At 41.4% G+C, this 21,826-nt stretch overlaps 1 long non-coding RNA gene across 3 annotated transcripts in view; it reads left to right on the top strand.

Moving 5' to 3' along the window:
- The window catches only part of LOC109493737, a 296,535-nt gene extending 276,258 nt beyond the window's left edge, over positions 1-20,277 (top strand). For all 3 annotated transcript variants that reach the window (XR_006588703.1, XR_006588702.1, XR_002737844.2), the window contains 2 exons: positions 14,706-14,794; positions 19,391-20,277. This is a non-coding gene — a long non-coding RNA (uncharacterized LOC109493737). The remainder of the gene's footprint in view (positions 1-14,705; positions 14,795-19,390) is intronic.
- The last annotated feature ends 1,549 nt before the right edge of the window (positions 20,278-21,826 follow it).

A 21,826-nucleotide genomic window follows, 5' to 3' on the forward strand; every position in this document is an offset into this window, starting at 1 on the left:
CAGATAGACAGACAGTGAGTGGGGAGGGGCAGGGAGCGAGGGAGACAGAGGATCCAAAGCAGGCCTTGCCTTGACAGCTGAAAGTGATGTCATGAACCTGAGCTGAAGTTGGATGCTGAACCGACTGAGCCACCCAGGTACCCCCTGTTTTTTTTTTTTTCTTTTTTGATCCAAAGTGTACATAAAGAAATGGAAAGTCAGAATTAAGGGAATTTTTTTTTTTTTGGATGACTCAGACCCAAGCTTTCTGATGGAATAGTAGGATTTGAATTTGGGACAGAGAAAGAGAGAGAGGGAGATGGAATTATCCAACTTTACTCTCCATTTGAATTTGTCAGTAAAGGTAGGTTATTGATAAATCCTCTAGAAACAAGCCCATTTCAGTACTTCAAAGGACAATTGTAGAACGGCCTTTATTTATCTAATTTTGAGTTCACACACACACTTCAATATATACCCTTTTTAAAATCTTCAACTTAAATCCCCAGTATTCTTTATTTATTAGGCTGAGGATACTTTACCTTGATTTTTAAAGACAGCCCCCAAACTGTCTCATGTGTAAAAACTAGCTGGGGGAGTTTTTTTTAATTACAGATTCTCAGGCCTTCTCTCCCCCTCAGAGAGTGTAAATCATTTGGGTTGTGGTTTGATCCTGGACTCTGCACTTTGAAAATAATCTCTTGTGCTTCAGATATAGGACTCTAAAACTATACTTTAAAAAATATTCATTTATGTAAAAGCACCAATAATATAATTAGCAAAACATCCAGATATTAAGTATCTTTATAATAAATTGATATGTTTTCAAATTCATTTTTAGTCTCTATACTTTATGATTGTTAAATGGGCTATATCCATGGATATGGTATAACAGAGCAGAGGTTGTTCTAGTACCGTATGGTTATAACTAGCAGGGAGAGGCATCTGGATCTTAAAACATAGTGTTCATGGCTTGAATGGCTTGAATGGCTTCCCAGAGTTGGGAAGGTCAGAGAGATGTGGCCTACCTCACTTGAAAAAGAGGAAAGGAAGATCTAATTATATCTCAATCTCTTCCGCATTTTTACTTAATGATGACGTGGTTAAATGATTCTCAGAGTGTTGATGGAAATATATTTTCACTGGTAGACAATGTTTCAACCTATTTACAAATAAGTTCACTTAGTTATTTTTTAAAATCTTTATCAAATCATTCTTGGAGACTATAACTTATTCTAACAGTTATTTCTAGTAGTTTCCTAAACTGTTAACAGTTCTTGTCCATGCCTTTGCCCCATAACTCTGCCTCCTTTTCTCTATTCCTCCTGCTGTCTCTATTTTCCCCTTCACAGCACTTGGATTCCATTCCTAATCACTCACTGTAGTTACTTTCTTGAAAACATCTTCAGCTCACTTGTCCTCACTCCCTTCTTATGTATTCATATAGCAAAATCTGAACATTGGTCAAACCCAACGTACTTCTTTTCGCTTCTGTGTCTATACTGGAGGAGCAGAATATTTTGTGGGGGTGGGGAGAGCAGTGGAAATCACAATATGGCCGACTGGCATCACTTGAAAGCCATGACTAGAAGCCCAAAATGGGTGCTGTCGGGAAGGTCTGTCACAATACCTTCACCGAGTATGACAGGTTTAATGAATAGGCTTTTACTTCCAGGGACAAAGCAGGAAGTTCCTTACTTTTCTCTAGCCACTGCTTTCCAGCTCAGTGACAAGGATTTCTCTTCCTTGCCCACTGATGGCATCTTAGGCATATTCTATGCTGCCTGACCACTTTCAGCCACAAACAGACACATTCTGATGTCAAAGAAAAAAGTGTAGTCCAGTCTAAATTACAACTCAAGCTTATCACCCAGTTCAAAGTTTCTCCTATTCCCCAACTCAGGACTAACCCATAGTAGGAGGATGTTCCGTGGCTTAAGAGGAGCAGAGTGCACATTTTCAATGTTTCTTCACTTTGCTTCTCCATTTCTCTCCTCTCTACCCCCACCCCAACCCAAACCCTTGTTAGGTGTCTTTGGGCTCCTGGAAGCCTCAAGATCAAGAGAGGATGAATGAATTGGAGATCAGGAAAGAACTTTTCACTCAGCTAAGGCTGACGGAAGTTGTCACTTGTCTGTCAGTTGACCTCTGTCAGGTCAGATATTCAAATTGCTGGCTTTTCTCTTGTCTGTAGTGACCCCCTCCCCCAGTGGAGAGAAACCTACCACCTCAGGTTCCGTACCCCACCACCTTCTCCACCACCTTCCCAAGAGATAAGTAAACAGCCTTTTAAACCTTGGGTTCATTGTGCCTTAAAGGGAGAGAACTCTTGGGGCGCCTGGGTGGCTCAGTCGGTTGAGCGTCCGACTTCAGCTCAGGTCACGATCTCGCGGTCCGTGAGTTCGAGCCCCGCGTCAGGCTCTGGGCTGATGGCTCAGAGCCTGGAGCCTGCTTCCGATTGTGTGTCTCCCTCTCTCTCTGTCCCTCCCCCGTTCATGCTCTGTCTCTCTCTGTCTCAAAAATAAATAAATGTTAAAAAAAAAAAAGGGAGAGAACTCTTTCAGCAAAGATGCTGTAAGAATCTTCATATCTGACTCCCTGCTTTGATGACCGCTCACCCTGCAGCAAACGGCACAACGCTTGGTCTGTTGGATCAGCCCATTTCAGGATGATTCCACTAACTGAGCTCTTTTCTTGTGTTCTCATCATGAACAGGTGAAAGCAAGAAGCAAGCAACCGTAGCTCTACATTTTATTTACTGAAGATGCCCTCTGATTGCTCCCTTGGGGCCCTCCAAACCTTCTACTGTCTATAGAGAAGGCAGTACAGTTAACCTAAATTGATTCATTCTAAACCCCTTTTCTCTAGATTCCTTTCCAAACAACCCTCCTTTGTGAATTCTCAGACCATGGTTATATAGGCTGTACAACATCGTGATTACTAGGCCATTTTGCTACCTTTTTGCAGACTCTTCATACAAGTATCCAGCAGACCCTTCAATTTCTCTCAGCTTTGGGGCTCTAAGTGAAGTTCTGAAATAATAGGAAATATCCCATTCAAACTCCTTCTACATCTGTAATTTATTTCCTTTCGTCCTCGAGATGACTCATTTACGTCTTTTCCTTTCGCTTCGTATCTTGCGCTCATTATGTTCCATTCCCTCTCAGCCGTTGACTTTGTCTCACACTTTGTTGAAAGAACAAATACCATGATAAGAAAACTAAATAGGCAAATGTAGCCATGTTCTCTGCTTTCCTTTTTGCTTCCAGGAAGAGGTCTCCCCTTTCAACTAGAGTTTATTGTGAAATTTCTGAGGTTATCAGACTGGAGGAGAAGAGCTTTTGTAAAATTTGTCTTGGAAAACAAGAATCAGAGTGAAAATAGAGGAGAGGACGACCGGGGCTGGAAACCTGGCCACCAAAGTTGGGAGGACATGACAATTTAAACACAGATCTTTAAAAATACCCTTCTATTGTAATAGGATGAAATTATGCAGTTTCATTTTATCTTTTATTTTCATAAACATTAACACAGGCATATGTTTACTGTTACCAAAAAATGCTGAGAGACTTTTATCTGTTGTTGTGCCTTGAGAACAAATGACAGTAGCTCCCAACTCAACTAGTTGGAACAAAAAGGAAATTTTATTATCTTGCATATAAATCATGTTGAGAGATGGTTGAACTGTGAGCTCGCTGACATTCCTTAAGGACTCGGGTTCTTTCCATGCCCTGCCATTGTGTGGACGTTGGTTTTTTTTTTCCCTCAGACTAGCTCCCTCTTGGTGTTGAGATAGTTTTGTCAGGCCAGGCATCAAATTCAGGATAACTTTGAGAGAAAGAAGAGGCAAGTAGTCTCCCAAGAATCCTCCCTTAATATCTCATTGGACAAAACTGAGCCACGTGACATCCTGTAATTCAATCACTGGCTGGTGGCATAGAATTACCATGGGTAATGAACAGATCAATGAAACCAAGAGTTAGTTTCTTGAAAAAATAAACAAAATTGATAAACCTCTAGCCAGGCTTCTCAAAAAGAAAAGGGAGAGGGGGGCGTCTGGGTGGCTCAGTTGGTTAAGCTTCCGACTTCAGCTCAGGTCATGATCTCATGGTCCGTGAGTTCGAGCCCCGTGTCGGGCTCTGTGCTGACAGCTCAGAGCCTGGAGCCTGTTTCAGATTCTGTGTCTCCCTCTCTCTGACCCTCCCCCGTTCATGCTCTGTCTCTCTCTGTCTCAAAAATAAATAAACGTTAAAAAAAATTAAAAAAAAATTAAAAAAAAATTAAAAAAAAAAAAGAAAAGGGAGAGGACCCAAATAAATAAAGTCATGAATGAAAATGGAATTATTACAACCAATCCCTCAGAAATACAAGCAATTATCAGGGAATACTATGAAAAATTATATGCCAACAAACTGGACAACCTGGAAGAAATGGACAAATTCCTAAGCACCCACACACTTCCAAAATTCAAACAGGAAGAAATGGAAAACTTGAACAGACCCATAACCAGCGAAGAAATTAGATCAGTTGTCAAAAATCTCCCAACGAATAAGAGTCCAGGACCAGATGGCTTCCCTGGAGAATTCTACCAGACATTTAAAGCAGAGATAATACCTATCCTTCATTGGACTAATCGGGACATACCCCTTAGTTAGAGATGGGATCACGTTCCCTGAGGGGTAGAAATAGGAGTTCTGTTTGCAAGGAAAGAGGCACCTAAATGAAACCCCTCAGGCTTATAAAGCACGTAAGCATCAGTATCAAATTCCCTCTTCCCTTCCTCATTATTGCCCATTATTCAGCCAATTCATTTGTTCAGCAGATGTTTATTGAGTATATACAGTAAACCAGTCACTGTTCTAGGTCCTGGGGACACGGTGGAAAAGTTCTTCAGTTTTTACTTCTTCTAGTAGTTACTCCATATGCTAAATCATATGCTTATGATGTTCCTTGATGTATCAAATTTAGGCATTGCCTATTGACTTCCTGCCATGAATCATGAGGATTTAACTATTTTATTGTCTCTCCTACCTCTCTCCATATTATATAGTCCCTCCATGAATTTTCAAAGGGGATTTTTAAACCTATTTTTTTTGGTTCTTATTTAATAGATCACAGACTCTCTCTCTCACTCTCAACCTCTCTCTCAGCATTTAGCATTTATTGAATTCCTAATAGCAATTTGGCAACAGAAATATGAAATCTTTCTCATGTCTTCATTTCTTGGGAGCTTTCCAATGCCATTTTTAGTTGCTTTTAATTTTCACCCTTTGGTGCCTTGGAGGTAGCACTTATTTTCACATTCCTTCTCTCTCAATCAAGGACATCCCAAGGGTGAAAGACTGATATTTCATTTCCTTGAGAACCCAATAGCTGAAGTAGATGACAGACATCTGAGGGAAGACTCGCCCTTTAATGGACAATACATCTTAGCTTCCAAATTCATACAATAAAGTCGTTAGTCCTCTTTCCATGATCCTCAGCCTCTTTCATCCCTCAACCTCCATTAGCTGGCTTTTCTTAAAAATACAGTCAATATTAAGAATATTTACATTTTACACCCTTTCCTTGACAATGGTAATGTTTTTGATTCTAAAAAGGTGAAAATCAGCAAGTACCATATTATGACTCTGTAAATATTTTTTGCTGAAGACTCGAAGAGTGTGCTCAGATTACATGTTTTTCCTCCATGGGTCAATGTCACTACAAAATAATTATTCCAGCCCAAAATTTGACTGGATTCTCTCATTCTCTCTCTCTCTCTCTCTCTCTCTCTCTCTCTCTCTCTCTCTCTCTCTCTGAAAATAAGCCACCCATTATTTTATTACCAAATCATACCAAGATTTTAATCACATTGTGTAATTTATAGCTTCCCAGCAACTGATTGCAAGAATGGATTCCAGGTCAGCCAGGTTCTTGATCCCTTAGCCCTCAGGTCAGCCAGGCGGGCCCAAGGCTCAAGGCGCACAGATCGGTTGGCCTTCAGGGGCATACACCCTCTTCATTTACTTCAGTGTACTAGATATATATTATATAGTATCATTTGTGTGTGTGTGTGCCATGATATGAGAAAGGTCGAGAGGTACTGGAAACCTTTCAACATTTTACCCATCCCACCCCCAAAGAGATCTCCTAGAATCTGAGGTTTACTCTATTTCTGTTCAAAGTTACCATGTCAGGACTTTCTTCCTTTCTCTGCTCTCCTGGATTCGATTTGTCATGTTCCTGGATGTCATGTTTTCTTCTTTCTGGGTTTACTCTCTCATTTACCCAGAGTGTAAAAGACATTCTGAGACAATTTCCAGTGTGTGTGTGTGTGTGTGTGTGTGTGTGTGTGTGTGTGTGTGTATGTGTGTGTGTGTGGCGGAGAAAGGGGGGGATAGCTTCTCACACATCACCAACAAACGATTCTCTGACACATGCTGGGTATCCTACTATTGAACTCAATTCTGATACTGTTTATCAAGAGAGAGCATCAGATCCCACAGGTTAAGGGCTCAGGCCCACAGGCCTCCCCACCGACCCCCACTGCCAACTTCAGAACTCAATTGCAAGTTCAGGTTGTCACCTGTGCTTCTGACCAAGTGGCCATAGATCAGAGTTTCCAACAACCTCCTCCTGGGATTGGATTAATTTGCTAGAACAGCTCCAAGAATGCAGAGAATCATTTCTCTTACTAGATTCCCAGATAATTATAAAAGGATACAACTCGGGAATAACTAGATAAAAGAGTTGCACAGAGAAAGGTGTGGGAGAAAGGTGTGGAGCCTCTGTGGCCTCTCCAGGTATGCCAACTTCCCCAAATCTCCACATGCTCATCAACCCAGGAGTTGTCCAAACGTCTTTTTTTTTTTCTTTTGCTTTCTATGGGACACTTCATTACACAAGCTTGATTGATTAAATCATTGGCCATTGGCAAGTGATTTGACCTCCAGCCCCTCTTCATTCCCTGGAAAGTCAGGGGGGTGAAACTGAAAGTTATAACCCTCTAACCACATGGTTGGTTCTCCTGCCAACCATTCCCCTTCCTTAAGTGCTTTCCAGAAGTCACCTCATTTACATAAGGAGATACCTTTATCCTCTCCTCACTTAGGAAATGTCAGGGGTTTTAGAAATCTGTGCCAGAAACAAGGACAAAGACCATATATATATTTCTTATTATAAATTACAATGTCACAACATGTCTTCAAATTACTTTCTAGGAAGCATACTAGGAGGGAAGATTTCTGAATCTTCTATTTTTCAAAATATGTTTATTCTGCCTTTGCACAGGATTGATCGTTTGGCTGAATACAGTCCTCTCAGAACATTGACAACAGCCTGTTTAGTTTTCTAGCATTTAGTCGTTGATGGGACACATTGTTTTTTGGTTGTGGGGGCCTGGGTTTGAGCTGGAAGCTTCTAGGATCTTTTGTTTATTTTTGATCCTTTGAAATATCATGATGGTGCATCTGGGGGGCTGTTCCCATTCATTCAGCTGGGCACCCAAAGGCCCATTCAGTGTGGACATCCATGTTCTTCTTTAGCTGTAGAAAATTGCTTCTGTTTCTTTGAAATTTTCCCTTCTGTTTTCTCTATTCAGTCTTTCTAGAACTTATATCAGATAGACATTGGGCCTCCTAGATAAATCCTTATTGCCATTTTTCTTTACTCTCATATTTTTCTTTGTTCTATATTCTTAGAAATTTTCTCAATTTACCTTCTAAACATGAGTTTTAAGACCCTAGAGCAAAGTCCTTCTTATCTGAAACTTGGGGCTGTCCAAATGTAATAGCTGGTTCCTTATCTGTTGAGCCTAAAGCAAAACCTTCTAACTGGCAAGCCCCATTCACATACTCAGAGCTTCTTCTAATTTTTTGGAGCTCCTTTTGAGCTATTTGTCAAAAGTTCCATGATAGACTTTGAAAAATTATTGTTAATGATCTACAATCCAACAACAGTTTTGCCTTTTCAATTTTTCAAAAGCATGACTTGGAAACTACCTGGTAGGCACGTACATTTGTTACTCAGTCATTAAGGTCATTCACTTTCCCAGACCTAGACCAGTGTTTTGAATTCATTTGGTGTCTGATGGGTTTTTAACACCCTGGAGCAGTGCACCATATTAAGATGCAGTAGACTGTATGCCTCTTTTGTAAAGTGGAAGAGGGCATTTATAAATGGGATGGCTTGACTGTAATATATTCCCAGTCTATTCAGTTTTAGGAAGGAAAATATGTGAAGGGTGAAGATCCAATCCGATTCCCTTCAAACTATTCTATCCACTGGGAAGGCTTTGTGAACTCCCAGGGATAGTGGCAGTCCAGAACACTATTGAACTATGGGAATTCAGTTCCTTTTGAGCCTTTGATTTTAAGAGCCATTGATCTTTCCTTTCTCCTAAAAAGGACACAGCAGCTTCAAAAAAATAAAAAATAAATAAAAATAAAAATAAAAAACTTTAAAGAGGGTCTTGAAGTGTTTGGGGAAAAATAAATGTAAACTGAAGAAAAGAAAAAGGTCTTTGCTTAGGAAGCCTGATAGACCAGGAGGAGACTGCACAAAAGTGAACCAAATAAAATCCAATGTTCCAATATGATTAAAAATGGAAATTAGAGGTTTTCATCTTGAGAGGGCTCTTTTTGTGCAGACTGTCTTTTTGTGCCAAAACAGCAGACTGATGTCTTATCCGAAGATCTTAAAATCATAATAAATTATCATTAGGTTATAATAGTTTGGGGAAGATTGTGAATAAAGGTGGGCTGACAGATGATCGCTTTGGGACAGTGGCTTTCAATCTTTTTAAACACAGCTCACAGTAATACAATCTGTAGTTATATAATTGAAATGGGAATTCTGTCAAAAAAAAGAAAAGAAAGAAAGAAAGAAAAAGATTACCCTTACACTTAGAATGTGAGATATTCTCTGATATTTTGCCCTCTCTTCTCCCTTCTTCCCATCTCTTAAAAACAGTGCTGGTCAAGAATCACCAAATTTATTTCACAACCCACTAATGAGGAATATGTGTAGTCTGGAAAACATTGCTGAAAGGTCCTCTGAGAAAAAACCTTAGATCTTTGTATTAAATATTTTAAAACAATCTTGTAAAGAAAACCACGCTCATCTTTCACTCATCTCTGCTTAGGGGAAACCAAGCTGTTCACACTGCAAGGCCAAAACCAAAATCCTTTTGGTGGCAGCCCACCCCAGATGTAGGTAGGCATAGTGTCTAGGATAAATTTGCTTCTGGAATGCTACAGCACAACAGCAAATAAGAAAAAAAAAATCAGCCTAACAGAGAATCAAAGTCCTCAGAAGCCGACCTTTCAAATAATGTAAACGTTCTGTTCTGGGATGATAGAAAGTAGGGGTGGAATGGGGTGGGAGGAGGCGGGGGAGGGGGGTTGGGAAGGAGCAAGATTTGAGAGAATGGATGATGGAAGTGGAAAGTTACTGGATCTTCTTCGCACAGATGATTTTCTCAATAGAGTGCTAGATTATCTATGTGTTCCACACATCTCGTAACTGATAGCTGTCCTCATCTGCCCTCTTGCTCTAAGAGGAGAAGTATGCGGAATTAAACAAAGACATCAACTTCCTAAGAATGTGCTCGTGGAGTTGGCTGGAGCCTATGAGGGTAATGAGAGAACAAACACATCATTAGGACACAATCCAAGCAGCCTGAGTAAATGAACACAACAGAAGAGGGCTGTAGGAAGCCTGCTGATGGCAAGAAATGGTTTATAAGAGAATGGGAACATATAAATTTTCCATCTACCTATTACTCTGAGAAAATACTTTGAAAGGTTCTTTTTACAGTGAGGTCAAAAAAAAAAGGTAAACAAAAAAAATCTCTGAGTTACACAATGTTATCACTTCTGAACAAAGAATTAAACAAGATGTATTACCCTGAGATGTTTCGTGATTGAAAAAACACCCAGAGCGCCTAGCCCTTTGAACACTTAACAACCCCTGGGACTATGAATAGAGAACTTATTGGGAGGATTAAAAACTAAAAGAGATAAAGAAGAGCATTGTGCTAATATCCATGGGAGAACTGAAGTGGCTCTAAATGGATTCCTAAAAGGAATTTCCCAGGGGAGCTCTTAGACCACCCAAACACAAAGCCCAGTCCAAGCCAATGGAGTCCGAGTTTCTGGGAATGGGATCCAGGCGTCAGCATTGTTTGAAGCTAACGAGCAGCCAGAGTTGTTCTAGACCCTTCCTGCTCTCAGTGTGGCCTGTGGAGCAGCAGCAGCAGTAGCCCCTGGAAACTTCTCAAACACACAGAACTTCAAGCCCTCCCCTAGGCGTACGGAATCAGAATCTGACATTTGACAAGGTCCTCAGATGATTCTTATGCCAGTTACATTTTGAAAAATCACTGATTTAAAAGATACACAGTATTAAATTCGGATGTCTGCTGCTTCCTTAATATTTAACTGTTTCTTCCTCGATGCTGATCTACATCACAGCACTTGGAATGAGCGAAGTAGCAGCACCTGCTTTGTTTTGCTGTCCCTGACTTCTCTAACTGCTCAGAGTTGGTGCCGTAACACCCATGACCTATAATGCCAATTCCTGTCTTGGTAATAATTATGAATATCCTTGGCCCTCCTCAAGCGGGATTTGAATGTTCCAAGGATGCTACATAGAATCCACTGTCATTTGCTGACATCCATATCCTGGGACAAATTTTGGTATGTTAATCCTGTTTATTTATTCTTTAGATTAAGCAGCATCAGCATGAACACTAAGACCTTGCTCCTGCCCTCTGCCTCTTGTGGTTTCTCTTTGGGTTTCTATTGCTAGTTCTAGTTAGAGCCCTATTCTGAATCCAAAAAAGTGATTGTGGGGGCAGTCGGCCTTCCTTGCTTCTGGCATTTATCCTTCAAAAAGTTGGCAAGAGTCCTGAATCCATACACAGACCTAGATGATGATGCCACCCAGTTGGTTCTGTTGATATTGGCTCTCCCACACATCCGAGTTTCCTATGCTTTTTTACCTCATTTGTCTACCAAGCTACTGGAATGGACTGATAGCCATTAAAGTAACTTTTAGGGTAGAATTCATCCTACATTCTACTGCAGATGACCTCTCCAGCAGCATCTCTTCAGTTCCTGGCCCTGGAACAGGACTTTATAAATTCCCTGCTCTAGTCTTCCTTTCTTTCTGGATGTATTCAATTGTATGTGATCCATAAAACTTCACGTCTCCTGCCCAAGTGAGCTCTAACATTACTCATATTGTAGATGGTCCATGTAGAGACATCTCAAGTTCATAAGACTTGTAAGGAAACCTCAGATGACTTCTGTATATAGGGACAAAGAAGCAGAAAGTGAAAGAAGAAATGCAAAAATAACCTTTACTAGACCAGAAAAATCTCTTCCATTCTATTTTTGGTGAACCTCAGCTTATTCCTGGACATATTGTTGGATTGTCCTTGTGCAGACATATTCTGAGATCCTGGGGAAAACTAGAAGGCACTAGAAGTGGAAGCCTTAAAGGGTCATACCATGACTTGCTCCTGTAGTCATAGAGTGCATTTGGGGACATGCACAACTCTGGCTCATTGAGGAAGACTCAACTCATTGAAGAAGAGTTTCAGTCCCTTCTGAAAGGGAAGATATGAAATTCCCCCGAAAAAGTACATAAAGATTCATGTGGCATTCAAATCATAAGAATAAGATATGTAGTTGGTTTAGAGTCAGGAGCTTTTAAACTGAACAGCTGTAACCCATTTGGGCAGTCGTGCAAAACAGAAAGTTGGCAAACCAGATAGTCTTTTCAGACATTAAACACAAGACGCTTGGGGCCAAATCTTGTGATTAAGAAATCAAATGTTTTCTTTTTCCCCTTCCAACCTGTTCTCAGAGTGTGGAAAGTTATATGATTTTTCTTCTCTGACTCTCTGGTTTTGGTTATTGGGAACTGCCTGTCTCTTCAGCCACTGGAGGTCAACTCAATTCAATTCAATCCAGTCTAGTCCAATCCACTCTAATCTAATCCAATTTGGCCTCATCCACCTTTTTTGAGGGGGGGGGAGACCTATAGGAACATCAAGAATTTAAGTGCACTGGGGGCTCATACACCAGGTTGTCCACAGCTCAGCTCATAAAATATCATGGCTCTGGTGTAATACCTGTACCTCTTCGCTCCCACTTAACACCTAGAAACGTGGTTTCTAGATACTTTCCTGCATCCCGGATTCTGCTTTATAATTACCAGATTGTATACATTATTGATTTTTTCTAATCCACTTAGGCATGACCTGTTGCCTGCACCAACTCTCTAACTGTAACCAACATACTCACTTTCTATCTCTTATCCTAACTCTTCCCTCGGGCACCTGCCCATACCTCTGTCTTTCATTTCAACCTTTCAGACTTTATTTTCTCCTCCCATGGCTTGACCTGGTAGAGAATGCTTCCTTTAGAAGGTTTTCCTTTCAAGTACACAAGCAGAGATATGCACGAACATCTGGGGTAAGCCTTTTGTTCAACTTCAGCCCCTAGTGAATATGAAGACAGGTCTTCTGAGCAAAAGAGAAAAAGGCAAGATTAATGAGAACAAACATCAGAGAAATGCCTTCATGTCTAGAAAACATTATGAACCTGCTTTGGACACATTTGAACATTTGTGTGTTTTGATTCTAACCTCTTTCTATCTAGTCTAACCTGGGGTAGACCAGACTCCCAAGAGGCCTGGCAGCAGGAAGTAGGGTATTGCAATGAAAAGTAGCTGCTGGTTCCTGGCTCTCACGAGGAAAAGGGTAGAACCAAAGCTCCAATCAGTGGGAAAACACCCAGAATGGTCTTACGGTGCCTTAAAATATAGGACCACTGCCCTACCAATTGGCAAACAACCATTGCCCCACCTCTTCCACCCACTTCTTGTTGCCCTGATGGCTTGACTGCCTTCACAGGTTACTCTTGTGCCTCCAGCAACTAGAAGTCTAACATTTTGATTTGTGGGTCTTGGGCTCAATCCCTGGTTAAATATGGTAAAAACCATTTTTGGATGATCACTCTTGACTCTGGTAGGAAATGAATGCTTAGAGCGTCTTTAGGAACTGCTAGGAAAGGAAATAATAACCTTTTAGGATTATCTTAGGAAGAGAAGTGCTTATAACTTGCCTCCTGAGTTAAATTCCTTAGGGGCTGCCCAGAGTCATCCTACTTCTTTTTCTTTACCCATTCTCCTCACTAATTTGGTATGAAACCATCTATCTGATGACCTAGTCTCACTGCTCCTCTGTTCTCCATGTCTGTCTTCATAGGCACCAGTTTAAAGTCCTTCTTTCATGTAGTGACCTCAGTCACTTTTCTGGACAGAGGATGATTGGTTCTAAATCTGATAAGCGGATTCTTCCCCAGGGTTGACTTTATACCACCATGCCGCCACATGACAATTTCTCTGCTTCCTCCACCAGGGACAATCAGCTACTAGTGAAGTTTAGCACCTCTTGCCATCGCCCTCCTGGACAGCATCATGGTGAAAGAGAGAGGGAGTTTGGGAACCAGATGGTCCTGAGTTTGAAATCCAACTTTTCTTGACTACTTGGGTTGCTAGAGCAAATGACTGAACTTTTGTGAGGCTGTTTCTGTTTTTGTTTTATCTGCAAAAATAAAAGTAGATCTTACTTTATAGGGACGAGAATAATAATAAGTGAAATGATACTGTTGTAGTGATCCATTTATTTCCTTGGTCTACCCAGCATCTCTTTAGGGAATCTCCCTCCCTATTCTTATTCTATGTGACTTGACAATAGGGAATGGCCTCATTACCTAGGGGGCCAGAGTTCTGTGTATGGCTAGCCCATTAAAATCTTCCCGGAGAATCTGATGAAACAATCCCCCAAAATGTATTTTCTTTTCATTAGTGCATTTGAAATAGGCCCATGGACAAAAAGAATGATCTTTTTATGATTCTTATCCAATGTGTTACATACTTTGGGAATAACGGTTATAATGGTGTCCTGGCACTCATAACGTGGAATTTGGACATGCCTACGAAGCTGCAAGTTTGCAGTCTCTGATACAGGGCACTAAATTAGATTCTGATAACAATGGCAGCCATGTCAATTCATCCATAAGTTAGCTTAAGAAAAAGTCGAACATACCGGTTCGTGTGTCGTGGAACTAGGATGGTGTGTCGAGGCAAAGGACTGGCCTTAGAGATGCCAGGAAGTCTGAGAGTGTCACCCCTGCTCTCTGAAGTCCATTTGCTTTATGATCGATCCCCACTGCAAATGAGTGACTAGATGGGGACGGACATGACCAGAGATAACTGTAAGTCTTCATAATCTCAGTTTCGCAACCCCAGGAGAAAGTGAGAACATATTTTCCTCTCAGTGTCTGTGAAGTGTCTTCCAGTGTCCTTGAAGGCCAAACGGTAAGTTCCTAAAACTCAGGTTGTTCTGATTTGAGTCATTTGATCATGGCCGGGCCAGTCTCTGAGGTATATGAATACATGCATGCGCGTGAATGTCTTGCACGGCGTAATTGGCACATTCACTAAATCTGTATGAGGAGAGAGGCAGCCATCCCCAAAGGATAGAAGGTGCAATTACCTAAAGAATGGTGGGAAGGGAGGCTTGAGTAGACCAAAATAGGGAGGCTTGAGTAGACCAAAATTGAGTAGACCAATAGATGCTATTGATATGATCATCATCATCCCCTTCATTCTTATATCATTTTTATTATTATTATTTGCCATCACAAGTGTAACTCTCATTACCCATGCAGGAAGAATATACCTAACTGTGATTGGCTGTCACACCGACTTTCAGGGCATGGGGACATTCAAAAGCAACGGGAAATGGGCTTCATAAAAGGTAGGTATTTGGCCCCTTTGACAGTAAAAATTGAACTACCTTCTCTGGCAACAGCATATACAACTGTATCTCCTTATTAAGAGGAGAAAACCATCATTGCTAACCGATGGCACGCGTTATGATCCATCTAAAAATAGTAGGGTGAGTTGGGGTTGAAGCTTCACAAAAAAATGTTTTAGATACGCAGAAATATCACGGGCCAAGGGCTCCTGGAAACAGTGTCCTCACCTGAAAGACACTCACGTCCCATATGACACAGCCTGGTGCACTTTGTGGCTATTTAATGAATGTGAATTCAATATAATTCTTGAACCAGGGGAGCAAAGGCAATATCTTTTAATAGCTCATATTCTATATGTCATATCTTCGGTAATAAGATGCCAGAAGGGATATTTCTGGCTGTGGTTGGTTAGTATTAATCCATGTACATTAGAAGACATACAAAATATCCCTATTTGTCTATTTTCTGCAGCAATGTTTCTTTGACTTTATTGCGTAATTGGCTTTCTTAAAAATAAAAAATAAAATAGTCACTCGGTAAAATACATCAACGTTGACATGACAACCAATTCTCCTAGTATATTGTGGATTTGGAAATTCAATAAATGCAGATGTATACTTAGGCAAATTCACAAAGACACATCATAGAATTTCTACTTTATATAAATTAGAAAGTGATTCGGAGCTTTTATGGCTCTTGGTGATAAACTGTATTAAATCAGCTTTTGAAAAACTAGATTTTTGTTCTTCTAAATTGTATGCATTCGGGCCTTCATCATTTCATATTAACACGTTATCCTTCTTACCAGACGCCTAGTACTTAGTAACATTCATCGTCCCTACTTTAAAGATCTAATTTTTTCAAACCAGAGAAAGAACTGGTAACACTGCCAGAATTACGTTCTGAATTTTATAAACAGAGAAGACAGGTAATGCCCATTGGGCATCCTTCCTGTCTGTCTTTGACAGGTCTATCTTTGATTCTACCTCGTGGTAGGAGCACTAGACTTAGCAAAGAAAAATATACAATGTTCAGTTAAATTTGAATTTCAGATAAACAACACAATGTTTTAAAATTATTTATTTTTGAGAGAAAGAGAGAGAGCGAGGGAGAGGGGTAGAGAGAGAGGGAGAGAGACCATCTCAAGCAGGTTCCATGCTGTCAGGACAGAGCCTGACACAGGGCTCTGTCTCACAAACCATGAGATCATGACCTGAGCCCAAACCAAGAATCACACGCCTAAGTGCTGAGCCACCCAGGTGCCCCACAAAATTTTTTTTTAGTCTAAGTACGTCCCACGCAATAATTGGGTCAGACCTTTGCAGAAAACTATTTGTTGTTATCTGGAATTCAAATTTAACTGGACATCGTATATGTTTACTTGACTCAGACCCAGCCTTTAAGGGAGGAAAATCCTTCCCAGCAGTCCCTTGAGTTTACATACCACATCACACAGTTAACCTTCTCCAAGAATGTCTTCTTTCCCCTGTATCTCTCCAAAGTCGTACTCTGCAGAATTTCTGCCCAAACTCGCTTTCCTTCTCCCAGCTCCTCCCAACCCCTCTACCTGCCCCAGTTATGTTCAGTTATCTCATCTGTTCCAGGCGTCTGCCATTTCCGTCCTCACACACATCCCAGAAGCTCTGGAGGAAGGAGGAAGTAAGAGGAGGAAATTCTGTGGGTACAGGTTTAAATTAACACACCCTCACCCTTTATACACACATCAAACGCTACTACAAATGAAATACGTGTAATTATTCTATTGACTAGGAAGTAGGATGAAATTTAAACTTTTTTTTTCAACTCTCCTTCCAACACTAAGATGGTCTGACTTTCTTAAAATATACCCCCCTCGACATCGTTTGCAATTATGTTGTCCTTCAATGTCTTAGGTGATGACTTCTCGCTTAAAATATGAAAGCAGAAAGCTCTCCTGTTTCTTTTTCACTAGCAAGGTCATACCAGAAACCCAGAAATTATTCCACGCAGGCAGAATTCCACATTCTGCCCTCCCTCTGGATAAATTGAGCCTGTCTACAGTAATTTCTCTGCATTTCTGTACCCACGCACTTATTATAGCTGCCATAGTCCAGCAATATTTTCCCCCACTCATCATCATAACAGCTTATAAGTATTTGATGGGATTAAACAGAGCCAACCCAATTCTGTCATTCCGGCAGCCAAATTCATGAGTCCAGGCATCAGTATATAGTGATACAATATCCAGAAGCCCACTCTTGCTGGCTTTCATCTGTATGTTGTGTGGGTGGGTCAGCCTAGTTTTTAGTTTTAAGTTTTGGAGGCAGATAGACACCCTATATAGCAAAGCAGATGAACTATGATATTAGTAGTTGAATTCCTTTGCTCAAACCTGCCCCTGACTTTTTTTTTTTCAATTTTGTACAGTCAGGTACAGGCTTGAAAATGGCTGTTTACCTTTTCATTTGCCCCGAATAACGTTTGTTTACTTAATGTTCCTAACATTAAAATGCCCACACTGTACCCACACCACAACAAGGAAAGGGAGGCTGGAAACATTTGTTGGGATGGATGATAACAGCAATAATGATAATAATTTACTATTAGCAGTAGTATATCCCATATTTTAAATGATTACCCTAATGTAATTTTTAAAAAATTGTACAGGGGCTCCTGGAGAGCTCAGTCAGGAGAGCGTGTGACTCTCGATCTTGGGGTCGTAAGTTCAAGTCCCACATTGGGGGTAGAGATTACTTCAAATAAAATCCTTTTTTAAAAATGTTCATTTATTTATTTTGAGAGAGAGAGAGAGAGAGCGAGCGAGCATGAGCAGGGGAGGGACAAAGTGAGAGGGAGAGACTGATGTGGGGCTCAAACTCATGAACTGTGAGATCATGACCTGAGCTGAAATCAGGAGTCAGGCACTTAACCAACTGAGCCACCCAGGCGCCCCATTCAGACAAAACCTTTAAAAAAAAAACCAAAAACAATTGTACAGAGGAAAAATTTTAAATATGATTTTTAAAAATATTGAACTTCTAACGGCTAGACTATATCCATTTGAAGAATAAAAAAAAATATTGACTGTAATTGAAAGTAGAGAGTTACCTGCTCCTTTCTATGCAATTTATCATTTTGTGAATTATGTGGCTCTAACTCTGTAAATGAAATACGTAGCATCTACAGAGTAGAAAAGCATACAGTTGAAAAATTGTTAATTTAGCCAAATGATATTTAAAAACACAGGATAGCACCGGGGCACCTGGATGTCTCAGTTCGTTGGGCAGCCAGCTTCGGCTCAGGTCATGATCTTGCAGTCGGTGAGTTTGAGCCCCGCATCAGGCTCTGTGGTGACAGCTCGGAACCTGGAACCTGCTTCGGATTCTGGGTCTCTCTCTCTCTGCTCCTCCCCCACTCTTGCTCTGTCTCACTCTGTCTCTCAAAAATAAATGTTAAAAAAAATAAAAATGAAAAACAGGATAGCATCAAAAAATGAATTCATTTTATTTCATGAGCCTCTTCCACATTCTCAATCAACTGTTTCCCTGAAATAGTTTCGTAGTTTAATAGATTTATCATAATTGGCTCTTCCTATGGCGAAAAATGACCTCGTAGGCTGGAATATATATTTGCATGATTCAAAGATATTTGACTATGATTATTTCATCTTTCTGAAGTATTCTAGAAGATTAACATGATAGAAGACTGAGCTATATATAGACTATATTGATGAGGCTCACGCCCATTTGAAAAAATGTTAAGCCCAAAATTTAAAAAGCCAGACCCAAAATAAAATGTGCACATCGATTGCAACTACATAAAAGAAATATACACAGGAACAAAGAATACAAATGGATCTGGAGGGTAATAATCTAATGTTCGTTAGGAGCGTATGTATGTGTATAAAGTTTGGTTTACAATAATTTTAAAAAGAAAACAATTCTAGGAGGAAAAGAACCAAGACAACACTTATTTTAAAATGAAGTTCTGTACTATAAAAAACATGCATATGTAGCCAGAAAAATTTATTATTAGGGACGTATTCGGGATCTGGTGGTTTTATTCTTTATTATTTAAAGCAACAGCATAAGATTAATATTTTAAGTATTTGCTTAGAAACAAAACACCAGTGGCCTCCAGGATACCATGTGCCAATTTTCCCCTCTGAACCATTTTTACAGACAACTTACAACCTCCCTAAATTATAGGTTTACGCCGATAAATAAGGGGTTGTTGGATAATAAGGAAGCTGACAAATCTTTAACAGTACTAGTTATTGCTGCTGTAATTTATGCATAGATACTGATTCTAATTAAGTAATAGCAGAGGTTGCCTTTGAATTTATGAGGCTATAATCGGCTCCCTCGTGCTCAATAAATGCCACAGCTCCAGTCTGTGGTGTTAATTTCACACTACAGTGGGAACTATGGTTGTTGCCAAATATACCCATAAGTCACAGGCAATTTGGATTATTACTATAGTGTGTGCCGCATCGAGAAAGGAACTGGTTCCTAATCGCTTTTTAAAGTCATTATTGACCGTTTGTGTATGATAAGCCTTCTGACATTGATGAGGCGTGGTGCGGTAACTCGTCTTCTCCTCGAAATCATTTCCAGATAAAATCAAGACGCTGAATCCTCTGGAAAAATAATAGTCGGAGAGGGTCCCCCTTCCTCAGCTCCCTGGCTGTTTCTGGGACACGAGAGCGGGAAACTTGGGACTTTTCCTGCAAACTCGCCCACGTGCGCGTGTGGTGTTCCCCAAAGGAAAGCACCTGATGTGGGGTCGTTTCCCTTTGCGAATTTCACCAGTTAACGGGATAGGATTTTCTAAATGCCACGAGCATGCCGACCAAACTGCGCGCCGTTCTCTTCGCATTTCCTGAAGCTGGGTGCGAACTGGAGCGTTCTCACTGCGAGGTTTAATGCTAGGATTACTTTCCTCCAAATGTCACCAAAAAAGATGAGACCTGAACATCACAGCTCGTATAAACACTGTGTCTCCTTCCTCCTGTTACCTTCTCCCTTCTGGTTCAGAAGAGTTATTCCCGGCGGTTGGATCTTAAGAAATTCCACCCAGGGCCACCTCATATTCCACACCCGATTCTTAAACCCACAACACCGGAGCGGCTCCTTGCGGTCCAGCAGTGAATGCGCCCAAACACTGGCTAGTGACAGTAGGGTCTTTTTGTGCCTGAGCGCGGGCTGCGTTAATCCCAGAGACAGCATGCTCTGACTGGTCGCAGTGAGCACAGATTTCGGTTTTGGGTACGTGTGCATCCTTTCCTAAGGGACCCACTGGGCTCCAGTGCAGTCAACAGCATGATAGGAGAACGATGTTTTCTTCTTGAGGGGCGACCGAAGGCAGATGGTTCCCCACGTGATGGTGTTTTCGGCCTGCCAAAATCAAGGTGCCAAGAGAGGAGCCGAGGTGCCAAAACTAGTCGAGGAGTTTTACTGCCTCATTGTATCCTTCCAAATAAAATGACATCAAATATCAGATATTTCCTGTACTGCTTTCCATTATTTGCCGAGAGAGGATTCTTCGAACATCTGAAAGATCCTGAATCCTGGCAGAAAGGTGGTATATATATATATATTTTTCTTAATTTTTAAAAAATTTTTATTCATTCTGAAAGAGAGAGATAGCGAGCATGAGTGGGGGAGGGGCAGAAAGAGAGGGAGACTCAGAATCTGAAGCAGGCTCTGGGCTCTGAGCTGTCAGCACAGAGCCTGACATGGGGCTCGAACTCACCAACCGCGAGACCATGACCTGAGCCGAAGTTGGACGCTTAACTGACTGAGCCCCCCAGGTGCCCCAGAAAGGTGGTTTCTGAAACCAATAGGCAATGCACTGTGGAGATAATAGATATTATAAAAAATGCATGTGTGTGTGTGTGTGTGTGTGTGTGTGTGTGTGTGTGCTGACCTTGCTTCATTTAATTTGTGACACAGAAGGACAAGTCTCTTGCTAGTATTGTACAGGTACACATAACAAAAGATCAGGCCGGCAGCTTTAAGAACAAAAAGTCTTTAGGAAGAAAATTTAGAGTCGTTGTGCACTCTCCTCATTCAGGGCGGGTGAGTGGCCTAGCTTTCTGGAAGGAAGATGGAGACCTATAATGAATCTGGCTTAGCAACCGAAACAGCGTCACCGTCTATGTGGGCTGGCCGTGGAGGTGCACACTCAGTCCCTCCTGGGGAGCACCTCCTGGGAGGAGCATTGTGAGCTGACAGCTTCTGCGGCCAGACTTCTGGATCCATCGTGGCCTTCGCGCCAAGGCCATGGTCTTCCCAGACGCTCTCAGCCAGCGAGCGTGGTAGGCACAACTAGAGAAGGGCCTGATTCTAGGACTGCTCTGAAGGGCAGCAGGTGCTCGTGGACTCCTCAGCCTGACCATGACCTTTACAGGGCCACACTGTGGTCCGTGGCTCATCCTGATCCATCCCCCTTCCTTCCCTCTCTCCCTTCGCGGTTGACAGACCTATAACACCACCTGAAGTCTCTCTTTCTCCTCCTGCTGTCTTGTCCTTTACCATCCATGTCTTCAGACATGGCCAAATGCCTATTGAGAGGCCAGATCTCCCCCGGATGAGGACCCCCGGGAGAAGGTGAGAAAGCCTCCCTGTGGTGAGCAAGGTACTTGCTCCTCTGGGCTCCTGCGACACTTAGTTTCATTAAAGCACTTTTATGCCATTTGTCATCGTTCAGCTATCAGGCTCCCACTCTTTGCAAGGTCCTCCAAAGGAACTATGGTTTTCATATTGACTGTACGTCGCCACCCCCCTTTTGGATCTGGGTAAAAGGTGCTCATGTAAGTGTTGACTCAGGGAAGAGAGGGAGAGAGGCGAGGAGAGAGGGTTGGAGAGGGAGGGAGGACACAGGCAAGCAGGAGAGAGTGACTCCGGGCTCCATTTTCCCTCTGCTGACCAGAGAGGAGGCTTGCAATAGGCTTGTACCTTTGAGCCTGGTCGTGCTGAGTTCATCGCTCCCCACCTTAGCTCTCCTGCATTCTTTCTTTCTATATTATTTGTTTGTTGAGAAACCGTTCA

Source organism: Felis catus, chromosome D4, assembly GCF_018350175.1.
Source record: "Felis catus isolate Fca126 chromosome D4, F.catus_Fca126_mat1.0, whole genome shotgun sequence".
Lineage (NCBI taxonomy): Eukaryota > Metazoa > Chordata > Mammalia > Carnivora > Felidae > Felis > Felis catus.